Below are 12,822 nucleotides of genomic sequence, written 5' to 3' on the forward strand. Positions count from 1 at the left end.
TTAAATCTATCTAAATCAAACTTTCTTCAAAAGCAAGCATCAAAACTACTTAATAACCCTAATGACAATAGAATATTCTGGTCAACTCTTAATTCTTTCAATAATAACTTTAACAAGTCATCTTCCATTCCCCCACTAAAATCTTCAGACGGCAATATTACAAATGACCCACGTGGGAAAGCAGATATCTTTGCTAGTACCTTTGCCAGAAACTCTACCATAGATGATACCAGCCAGAATGTCTCAGTACTGGAACTTGATTCTCCCGAAATTGCCCCACTTAAAATACAGACAAGATACGTAAAATCCATCCTAGACAATTTACCTACCAACAAAGCTCCAGGCCCAGATGGAATTCTGCCAATTGTTTTGAAAAAGTGTTCCCCTGAACTTGCCTCTGTCCTAGCTAAATTATTCAGACTATGCATAAGTACTTCTTTATTCCTAAATTCATGGAAAGAAGCCAATATCCACCCAGTTCCGAAGAAAGGAAGTTCGTCTGACCTGTCCAATTACAGACCAATAGCTGTCACATCTTCTCTTGGTAAGGTATTTGAAACTTTAATTAATAAGCATATTGTTAAACATTTTGAATCCAACAACTTAATTAGTGATAGACAATACGGTTTTCGCCAAGAATGATCCACCATTGACATACTCAATCTCTTAACTCATACCATCCATCAATCAATTGATCTTTTTGGGGAAACTCATGCAGTAGCTCTTGATATCTCTAAAGCTTTCGACAGAGTATGGCACCGTTCCCTGCTGTCCAAACTCCCTTGCTATGGACTAACGTCTTTTGTTCCTTTGATTTATTCTTATCTTAGTGACAGGAAAATAAGAGTAAAAGTAGATGATGTATATTCGAATTTCCACTCAATTAACGCCGGCGTGCCGCAGGGATCAATTCTGGCGCTAACCCTATTTCTGGTTCATATCAATGATCTCTTATCTGTCACGCACAATCCCATTCACTCATATGCAGATGACTCAACACTGCATACTTCATTCACACTCAGACATCCATTTACAAAGTCTAATATCTCTACCTCTCAACTCAGCACAGCCATCTCCATAAATCAAGATCTATCTACAATCAGTGAATGGGGACAAAACAACCTTGTCTCTTTTAATGCTAGTAAAACTAAATATATACAGTTTACTAATAGACAGATATTACCAGATTCGTACATTACCTTCAGTGCTACTAATATTCCCATCTCCAAAAGTTTTGAAATTCTTGGTGTCTCACTTAACAGTGCCCTCAGCTGGACCTCTCATGTCAGATCACTTGCTAAAACCGCCTCAAAGAAACTTGGATTATTGTACAGAGTCCGTAACTTCTTCGCCGATGAGCAGTTAGCTATAATTTATAAGAGTCATGTGCGCTCTCAGCTTGAATATTGCTCACCCTTGTGGAATGGTTGTGGAGAGGTTGGATTAAGACAACTAGACAAAATTCAGAATAAAGCTGTTAGAATCATTAACAACCCTGCCATTACATATAAACTACCTCCCCTGCAAGTAAGAAGGAATGTTACCTCCCTTGCATTATTTTACAGATATTTTTTTGGCAAATGCTCAGACGAAGTTGCGTCCATGGTGCCACCTCTCCATGCCTTCCCTCGTGCTACACGGGCATCTGGTAGCGCTCATGACTGGAATGTCACTCAACCATACTGCAGAACTTCTGCTTATCAGAATTCTTTTATTCCCCGAACTGCATCTCTCTGGAACTCGCTTCCCCAGAGTTGTTTTCCTCCAAATTTCAACCCACAACTGTTCAAGTCTAACTGTTACAGATATTTTATGAAGAGAGGACACCAGTAATCTGGTGTATGGATTATTTTTTTTTACCCATTTGTTTTTCCTTCCTCCGTTGTTATTAAAAAAAAAAAAAAAAACAATCTTAGCAGCCTTCCCTGAGGCGAAACAGTCCTCCTATGTACCATTAACCTCGACATGTCACCACTTCGGCGCTAACACTCACAGTCCATATTGAAAACATGCCGTCTCGTAGAGGACTGGTGAATTGGTATTAGCGGGAGAATTTTTAAGTAAAGACGGTAAATGAAACCCACACTTGCAGACGAAGAATATAATTACCAAACAGTTTCAGTGGACACTGCCACCATCTTCAATGGTCAAGACAGAGAGGAAATGACCTAATATTAATGGCAATACAAGGGCTCCTTTTTATGCGTGTATTTGTGGGAGAGTGGGGTAAAGGCGAGGGGGGGGGGGGTGGATTGTAAACGAGGATTTCGAAGGAGGAAAAGGGGGACATCACCAGACGGGTCAGGCATAATTCCTGTCGTTGCGGGAAGGGACATTCCCTCCAGGGACCTCATTATAAGATCTAGCTTGTACAGTCGCCCCAAGAAGTGATGGCAGAGAAACACGGATATAATTATGTTCAGTGTAAACTCGGTGAATAAATGGTAAAACTTCTGTGCCTCCATAACGTCATATAAAATAAAATCTATATTATATCACGCTAAGAATTATGTAAAATGAATAACATGAGGTAGTGATAATTATATTAGAAGTTAACACTCAGATATACGTCTCCCTATTTGAACGAATGCCTAATGCATTACTCCGCGCACGGAGCGCAGCGTAACCCCCTTTCCTGATGTATTTGCTTCCCAGGACTTCAAATACAGAATGCTCTAGTTTCGAAGACCAGTTAAGGAAAACTCTTGTGACTGCAATACACCACCTTATTTTCAATTGCTGTGGTGATGATACAGCAACAATAAGGATGCCGAAATCAATGAATTTTTCCTTAGTAATGATACTCTACCTGCGGTAGCAGCACGACCATTCTGCATTATATTCCTTGTCTTCCCCTTGCTTATAGCGACTTTATTCCTAATTGATGCAAAGTTATTTTAAGCTGTGAGAAGGTATGACAGGTTTTACCCTTTTTTCATAAACTAGGCAATGAAGAGGACGAAAGCCTGAGCTTATACTCTAGCAATGCAAAAGCACATACTTTTTGCTGTCTAATTGTCTCTAGTATCCTTCTTTTAAAATAAACCTCTGTGTCCTGCTTAACTGAAAATGCTGATCTGAAAGTTTTGAACTCAGCGGCGTGTTTATGAGCATTTGCATTTTATTTCTCTTGCCAATTGTTTAGACACTGAGGATACTAGGCTATGATATGAATCTTTCTCCAAGGAGCTGCGACTCTCGGCAAATTTTCGAGGTTTTCCTTATTTTTCATTCACTGATATAGTCCTCTGGCTTACAAGAGAATTTCCATGAAAAACTGGCCAAATGCAGTGTAATAACTGCATGTCTTTGAGTAAAAGGTGTTTTTTTCCGTGCATGTTGACCGAACCATTTAAAATAGCCTACTAACGCCACATTCCCGCTTTCTGTCGTCGTCCATGAAGACAACAAAAACGGAAGAAAATGACTTTAAATTAAGCCTCAGTATTGTAACGGGAACTAATTTATAAATAATAATGAATGATTTTAATTGATTATTAATGCGCATTTCTTTTTAGTCTTACGCTACTAAGAAATTATTGTATGTTACCATATTAGATATGAACTCCGCAAATTATTCCTGACTCCCTGAGCGATAGTTCTGAAATTTCAATTAGTTCCGTTTAAGATCTCCTATTATCGTAACTAACGAACTGATTCCCACAATTTTGAAATATACAGGTATTTTGGCATTTACTTTTTGTTTGCTGTAACAATTTTACATAATAGGTTTCTCCTTGTAAAGATTTAAGGAAGATTATATACATTATTGCTGACCGAAAACTTCTGGATACTCTGCCATCACTTCTTAGGCCGACTGTACATGCCTTCACCAAGGTTGAAATTCTCGTATTTCTGGATACACATGGCTTCGAAAACCCTTCTTTTCCGAAAGTCATGACTTTTGTACAGTAGATGGCTACATTGCCAGTCAGTTCTATTGTTGGCTTCACAGACATTATTAAATATTGCATTATTCAAATTACATGTTTTTATGGCATTTGTGTGTCTTGATCCGTGTTTTAAAACTTAGATTTGTTTCTCCTATGTAAACTAGTTCACAATCTTTGCAAGGAATTTTATATATGCCTGCTTCTTAATATTTTGTACATTTGTTCTTTACTAACATTGATCTGATGGTGAAGGTATACCTAAGTGCTATATTTACATCACTACTGTAACCTATTAACTTTAACATATTCAAGTCTGCAACATAAGGCAAAGTGAGGAAGCGTTTCTTTTCTGTGGTAGGCAAAAAAGAAACGCTTCCTCACTTTGTCTTATGTTGTAAACTTGAATATGTGTAAGTCAATAGGTTACAGTAGTGATGTAAATATAGCATTTAGGTATACCTCCACCATCAGATTAAAGTTAGTAAAGAACAAATGTACAACATATTCAGAAGTAGGCAATTACAAAATTCCTTGCAAAGATTGTGAACTCTCTCTCTCTCTCTCCTTCCTTCAAGGTTTAACTTCCACCCACGTCTTGTCATCCCTATCTTTCCTATACCTCTGCGCCTATCCATCATTACATTACACTGTTCTCAAATCCCTCTCATCCATCATCATACACGTTCGTCCATTATGTAATCACTCTTCGTCCCCCATATTATCCCCTTCCAAGCCTCCATTGTCTTCCTGCCCCTTGTGTCTGTATACACTTCTGATTCTACCACATGATTTTAGCTCTGGATGTAGCAGCCATTATTACTGCTATATAATTACTGCTATATATTTTTTACTCCTATGTGACGGGCTAAAAAAGGTAGTAAAGTGAGCTTTTTAAGAACATAAGAACATAAGAAGAGAGGATAACTGCAGTAGGCCGGTTGGCCCATGCTAGGCAGCTCCTAGAAGAGTAACTGAACTACTAGAATGACAAGGATAACAAAGAAGAAGGCTCTCCCCCGCTCTCCAAACCCTCAAGCCGAAGCCGGCAGGAAAAAGTCAGAAGGAACACCACGCAGTACAGAAAAACGCGTGGACATTTTACAGGAAAGTGTGAAAGAAGAATAGGGACTATCATAGTGTAACCTGAAAAGGAAAAATTATGAATTAGTATTGGTTATAAGATTTTCTTTTTTTCAATATCCACCCCTAACTTGTCATATGCTTATCTAGCCTATGCTTGAAACTCTCAATGGAAGAGGCAGCAACAACTTTACTAGGTAGCTTATTCCATTCGTCTACTACTCTATTACCAAACCAATTTCTACCTATTTCCTTACTGAAACGGAATTTTTCTAGTTTGAAACCATTATTTCTAGTTCTATCCTGTATGCTCACTTTAAGTACCTTGCTAATATCTCCCTTATTTATACCCTTCATCCACTTAAACACCTAAAAGCGAATGCAGACTTAGTTTTTTCAGTCTGTCTTCATATGACAGGTTCCGGACGTCATGTATCATTTTTGTCATTCTTCTCTGTACATTTTCTAACGAATTAATATCCATTCTATAGTAAGGACACCAAAATTGTACTGCGTAGTCTAAATGTGGCCTTACTAATGCTAGATAAAGTTTCAGTATTACTTTTGATGATCTATTGCTCACACTTCTCGAAATAAATCCTAGGACCCTATTTGCTTTATTTCTCGCATTAATACACTGTTGCTTTGGTTTAAGGTCGTTCCTAACCATAACTTCTAGATCCCTCTCGCATTCCGATTTGCTAATTTCTTTCTTATCTAAGCTGTATTTAGTGTCTACAACGGTCTTGCCTACGTTAAGTACTTTACATTTTTCAACGTTAAATTCCATTTGCCAAGCTTTAGACCATTTGGACAATGTATCGAGGTCTTTTTGTAAGTTATGGCAATCCTCATTCGAGTTAATGATACGCCCTATTTTTGTATCGTCGGCAAATTTGCTGATGCTGCTATTGACCCCTAAGTCTAGATCATTTATATTTATGATAAATAATAAGGGACCGAGTACTGAACCCTGTGGTACACCGCTATTTACTAATACCCAATCCGACTTAGTTCCATTTATTAATACTCTCTGCTTTCGTCCTTTCAGCCAGGATTCTATCCATTTTAAGATATCGCCGTCTATACCGTGTGCTCGAACCTTTCTAACTAACCTTTCGTGTGGGACTCCATCAAAAGCTTTATTAATGTCCAGATCAATAACATCGTAAGCTTTATCGCTATCTACTGCCTCATAGACCTCCGAGTAGAATGACAACAAATTTGTGAGGCAGGATCGTCCTTGCCTGAATCCGTGCTGACTTTCGTTTATAAGATTAAATCTTTCTAAGTGTTCTCTAACTATTTGCCAAAATTGACTCTAACATTATTCCTACTGTTGACGTTAGACTTATCGGACGATAATTCGACGCAGCTGATTTATCACCCTTTTTAAAGATGGGCACTACGTTTGCGGTCTTCCACGCCTCTGGAACTTCTCCTGAACTTAAAGAGTCATTAAATAATGTTAAAAGTGGCTGACATAATTCTTCTTTGGTTTCTTTTATAATTTTTGCATATATATCGTCCGGACCTGGCGATTTTTGAGGTTTTAACTTATTAATTTCTTTCAATACGTCCTCCTTACTAACGGTTAATTTACTAAGAATATTTTCCATATTCTCATCGTAAATATTTGCTGCTTGTGGGACCAGGTCTAGATTTTCCTTGGTGAATACTGATATGAAATAATTAATTAGGATGGAGTACATTTCTTTATTTTCACTGATAATGTCACCTGATTCTGTTCTCAGTGGTCCTATCCTATCTTTATTTTTCGTACGGTACATTTGGTAAAAACCCTTGGGGTTTTCTTTCAATTCACTAGGAACCTTAATTTCACAACTTCTCTTTGCTTTCCTTATCTCCCTCTTTACTTCTCTATTTAAAATCGTGTACCGGTTACGTAAGTCTTCCTCTCCACGTTTTATTTTTCTATATAATCCTTCCCTTTGGCCTATGAGAGATTTTAATCTGTTGTTTAACGATCTTGGTTCTGAATTATTCGTTCTGAACGATTTTGAAGGGATATATCTATATTTGCCTCCGTGTATTATATTTATTAACTCGTTATACTTCTCACTGGTCGATCGTCTGCTTGGTACTGGAGCTGAGTTAATTCTCGTCACCTGGACTACATTCCCATCTACCACCTCCCCCGTCACAGACACCTGACGGACATTCCCACGTGTTTCCTGCCCTTCACGTATGACCTGGGGTTCCCCACTGACCTGGCATTCCCTCAAATAGCTAATCTCCTTGTGGAATACCGTTCGAAAATAAGCTCTTAAGCCATCGAAATCTCCTAGACGAAAATTAGGAACGGTGGAGGTATTTTCAGTGGAACAGACATCCCAAATAAATTTGAATTTTATTTCTTCATGATCGCTATTACCAAGTCGTCCACCAACCTCTATATCACTAATGATATTTTCTTTATTAGCTAAAACCAAATCTACTATATTATTACCTCTGGTGGGCTCCCTGATATACCGATAAAGGAAATATCCTGTACTACCTCCAGAAATTCCTCTGACTCTGCATCTCCTGTCTGATTTCTCCAATCTATCCTTGGCAGATTAAGGTCCCCTACAATTATTACTAAGCTGGACTATGATGCTTTCCTAATTTCCTCCCAAAGGTATTTACTATCAGCTCTACTTAATTTTGGAGATCTGTAAATTGCTCCTAAGACTAATTTCTCCCTATTGTTACTAATTTCAACCCAGACACTTTCTGTGTCCCTATTTACTTTAATGTCTGCATTATTGTAACAGTTTAATGAATCCTTTACATAAATAACTACCTCTCCCTCCTTTCTTCCCTGACGGTTTGACACAAAAATATTATAGCCTTTTATCTGATATTCTGTTAAAAATTCTCGAGTGTCTGTATTCATCCAAGTTTCACTAATAACGGCAATGTCTATTTTCTCTGTACAAATAAAGCCCTCAGTTCATCCATTTTATTACGTAAACTCCGGCTGTTTGTGTAGTACACTTTCAGATTATTACTAGTGGTTATGCATCTACCTTGGGATTTACTGTTATTTATTTTATTTACTAACTGGGAAACTCTATACTTTACTAATATAACAATGTTTTGTACTATCGCTTATCGCCCTTTTATCATCGCTTGTTCTATCATCTATCATCGCCTGCTCAATTTGAGGTGCCTGAGTTGATGTATCTACACTAATGATTGAACTTTAGTTCTTAATTTTGCAAGTCTTGATGCATATATCCAAACATGGTAATAATGATTTCTTAGTGTAGTTGCTGCAACTTCCTGTACACCTACTTCTCAACCTCGAAAAAATCCCTCCAACTCCCCATCTATCATTCCAGCTAAAACAGTAACTCCCTGCCTGCTGAGTCCCATCCCAACAATACAGTACATGGCACTCCGTCCATAAAACCGGTCCCAGCTGTCTATGAAAGGTATTGCATTGTCTTTACAATACCTTTCAAGGCGGCAATTAAACCATATTGCCCTGCTCAACCACTCCCTTCCAACCCGCCACCTGGGTAAAACACCAAGCACTACAGAGGTTCCTCCCCTCTCCCTAACCTTTTCTAACATCAACTTGTACCTTTGCCACAGTACCTCACTCTTACGGCTACTGATATCATTGCCTCCTACACTGAGGCACACAGTGGGTTTGTCACCACTATCCTTCACGATATTTAATTTTTTTCTATCACATTAGCCACCCTGGCCCCTGGAAGACACACATGCTTAGCGAGTGGAGTATACATGGCCCTGTTCAGATATCTCACCTGGGAGTCTCCAACAACAGCATTTTTCTTACCTTTCTTGTTCTGATTATACTTACCTGTACTGGAAGTTCTCTCACCGTCCTTCTGCTCTACTTCCCTCTCTGCCTTCCCTTCATATTCGTCCCGTAGTGCGTCGAAGGCATTAGTGGTCTTAACTTTCGTTTGCTGCTTAAGAGTGAACTTCGTTGCACCCTTGTTAACTAGTGTCCAACCTTCAGCCTTTTTCTCTTTCTCCTCCAACATCTCCTCCAACAATTCCCTCATTTGTGACTTCTCCTGCCTGAGAATTTGTACCTCCCGCTTCAGTTCGAGAAGTTCCTCCTTTAATTCAAGGTAGTCCTTTTCAATACCTGCAGTGGGGACACAGCTCTCTGCCGAGGAAGCCATTACGCACAAATTCACACAAGGTAGCACAGCACTATCACGGATCACTACGGGTCATCACAACACACTAGCACAACACTTTCACGGATCACTAGCACAGCACTATCGCTGATCACTACAACACACTAACACAGCCACTATCACAGATCACTAAAACACACTAGCACAACACTACCACAGGTCTCTAGCACGTCTGAGCAGACTGACCTCACGAGAGCTACATACATAGTGCTGCTAGTGGTCATATGTCTTTGTGTGGTTATACTAACTTCTTTATTGCTGAGAGTTGTTACCGATGGATGGCAGTGCTGGTGCGTTTGGGTTCTGGTGCTGTGAGTGCTGTATCGCAACATCTGTTTAAGTGATGCGTGGTGATGCAACCTAAGCTGCTCTGTTGCCATTTTTTGCTGCCTCGCGTAGTTGTTATTGTTGCTACTACAAGCTCGCAGTGCTTCTGCTTCCGTTGAGAGACCAGTTTTTCTCACTGGTGAACCAGATTTACAATATGTTCCTCTGTCTAGGATCTTTAAGTTACGTTCAAGGTGTGTTGCTGATTCTTGGTGGGTGCAGCTGAGGGTGATGATGAAGTCTGTATAATCTACTGATTATGTACACGAAATCCTTTGCCTATTCACTTGAGAAAATGGAACGACATTTTCACTCCTTTGTGGTTTCATTGTACACTAATTATGGTGCTTAATGAAGTCATTACAGTTTCAGCCATTTGATAATATTCATTGTAGTACCACAGTATACTGAGTTAGACTAAATATATTACAAGTCTATATTCACTATCAGATTAATAGGGGTACGGGTCGACGGTCTGATAGCTTAGGGGGTACTCGGTGGGAAGAAGCTTCAGAACTCCTGCTTTAAAGCTGCCTTTACGCTAGTATATGAGAATATAACTTTGTTTTATGCATGCTGAATTTCCTCACATATTCTTGTTTTGTCATAATTATGGTCTTTGTTGATTTTACTGCTTCAGTTTTATCTCCAGTAGATATTGCTTTGATGTTTCTACCCTATTGTATTAATAGTTTCGCAATGTTTGAGAAAGTTTCAAGCATAGGCTAGATAAGCGTACGACAGACATGGGTTGCATACAAAATTTGTCATTCTTGTAGTCATACTCCCGCGAGGGCTGCCTTGCGTGGAACTGCATGGGATATTGTAGGCAAGGAAAATTGGTCACACTCTTGTGGGAGCTGTTTAGCATGGGCCTATTGGCTTACTGCCATACACGTAGCCACTGAGGGGACAGGGCCTGGGAAAATTTTGGGGAAATGCTGAAAGGGATTTTCGGCATAGTTCTCGTATGACAATACAGTTTTCCTAATTTTACCACTGGTATATTAAACATCATTATCTGTTTCCATAAATATTTATCTGGGAACAATAATTTCCTTTTTTTGAAACGGAAAACTAGACTAAATATTAAAAAACCCTTGAGGAAAATTGAGTTATAACTTAACACTTTCCCCTATCACCTTAGATTATGTGGTTAATATTAGAGGTCTAATGATGTTTAGCACTTGATTCCTGATGAGGTGTAAACATGGCCTTCCAGTCTCCTCAGCCACATCCTCTCACCCTGCTGCCACATCCTCTCACCCTGTTGCCAGTTGCAAAACAAACAGGGCACAATTATTGCTACAAACAGCTGAAACAAGCAGATTTTTGAAGACTGCATGTAGCCACTTTGATCACCTCAGACTACATTTTAGAAGGTAAGCAGATATAAGTATGTGTGCCAGGGGCCTCGTTTGAGTGGGGGACAGAGGGACGTGTCCCCCCCTCCCCCACTTTCTGGAGCTTGGGGGACAGAGTGTCTTTTGTCCTTCCCCCCCCCACACACACTTTTCTAGGTGATAATTTTCAAGATGAATAGCTTTACTCCGTTTTTCTTTTTTTTTCTTAATGGAAAAATCCTTTGTTTATACAGTACAGTACAGCACAGGTAATGTGAAAATTATTCCCTGTTGAGCGGGGCAGGCCGAGTGGTCACCTGAGTCAAGGATTAAGAGAGCAGTCAAGGATTAAGAGAGGTTAATCCAACCAGATGTATTTACTTAGGTCAGTCTTGACGTATGCACCATCCCTGGTGCCTGAGCCAATGAGAAACAAACTAAAAGAATGAGTAGTGGAAAACAGAATTTCTACTGGCTACCACCACAGCAGTAGTACAAAACAGAATACCAGACTGGGGGTGGGTGCGGCAGCGAATTTTAATTTACACATTTGTGCTAAGTGGAGAGAGAGAGAGAGAGAGAGAGAGAGAGAGAGAGAGAACCGCAAAGAAAAATTGAAAAATAGCGATAGTATCACGAATGTGGGAATGTGTATGTTCGGGACACTCACGCCAGATCTTGGGTCTTCATCGGCTTATCCATTCTGCCATTTTTCTTCCAGCAGCCAATCAAAATACAGGGTGTATTTCCGAATATAAACAGATAGTATGGGCGCCTTGCCTCTCGTATGGTAGGTGTTGTCCTGATGTGTGGTATATTTCATCATAATTTCGGAGGTCATTACGCAAAATAGCTGTACCTCCTTATATGTACAGAGAGATAAAGACAGCAGGTAAATGATGCGCTAAGAGTATAGTGTGGCAATGATTTTTTCAGTAATAAAGGTGCACAAGAAATGTGTGGTACCGAGATAAAAAAAATTGTTTTGAGGTAGAGCGGACTGAAGTTAGCATTCATATATCGAAAATAATACCATCTACAAGAGTGACCATGATGAACAATGATACTAGTGACAAGGAAATGTCTTTGCTGTGGAAACTCCAGTGCCTTCTAATTTATTGCTGGTGATTCTTTTTCTGTGCCTGCCCTCCTTTCTTCCTATTTCTCCCATCTTTCCTGTCACTTCTTACTGCTTTCCTTTGCTTTACAGGTGGCTTTACACTGACTGACAAACTAAACAGATTACTGTAAGCCGTGAAACCATTTACAAAGCTGGGTGGTAACCATATAACCAAACCATACGCGCTCCCTACGTGTCAACCAGTGGGTTGGTGGAGGGTTAGTGCCCCTCCCGGTAAAACAAATAACTCGGAGTCAAATGGCCACCCTTTACAGGATTATGGCGTCTGGCAATAGATAGATACATAGTTTCCTTTTGCTCTCTAAGGAAAGAGGAGATCTCTGGTAACATTATGAACTAAGTGTTTTTACATACTCTCCACTGAAAAGATTATTAGCTATTTACTTTAAGTTACTCCAAGAAAGCTGTGAATATGTGGGGAAAAGATAGTTTTTCTTTAAGACATTGGAACAAATGCAACAGTAATGATGTAAATTTATTTCTGATGACATAAAACATCAAATCTAGGAGAGTTTGTGGTGACAGATATTTTGGGGAAATATTCCAAGTGTCTGCCCCCCCCCCTGGCAAAAATCCTGGATACGCCACTGGCTACTACAGTTATCCTCACTTCTTAGGTCCCTCTCTTTGGTCCTAAGTTAGATCAGGTTAGGTTAGGCTGGTTAGGTTAGCTTGGTTTGGAATAATAAAAATTACCTTCCGACAGAAACGAATGTCACATTCAAATTGATCACACTATAAAACATAACAAAAAAAAAAAATAAGCTTCAAGGTGAGTTTAGTGTAATTCTGGAAATTTACAAAAAAATTTACTTTGGTAAATTTCAGTATTATAGGCCTAGATACATACACAG

This window comes from Coenobita brevimanus, chromosome 104 (assembly GCF_032717465.1).
Source record: "Coenobita brevimanus isolate Jiangsu-jjx chromosome 104, ASM3271746v2, whole genome shotgun sequence".
In the NCBI taxonomy this organism is placed as follows: Eukaryota; Metazoa; Arthropoda; class Malacostraca; order Decapoda; family Coenobitidae; genus Coenobita; species Coenobita brevimanus.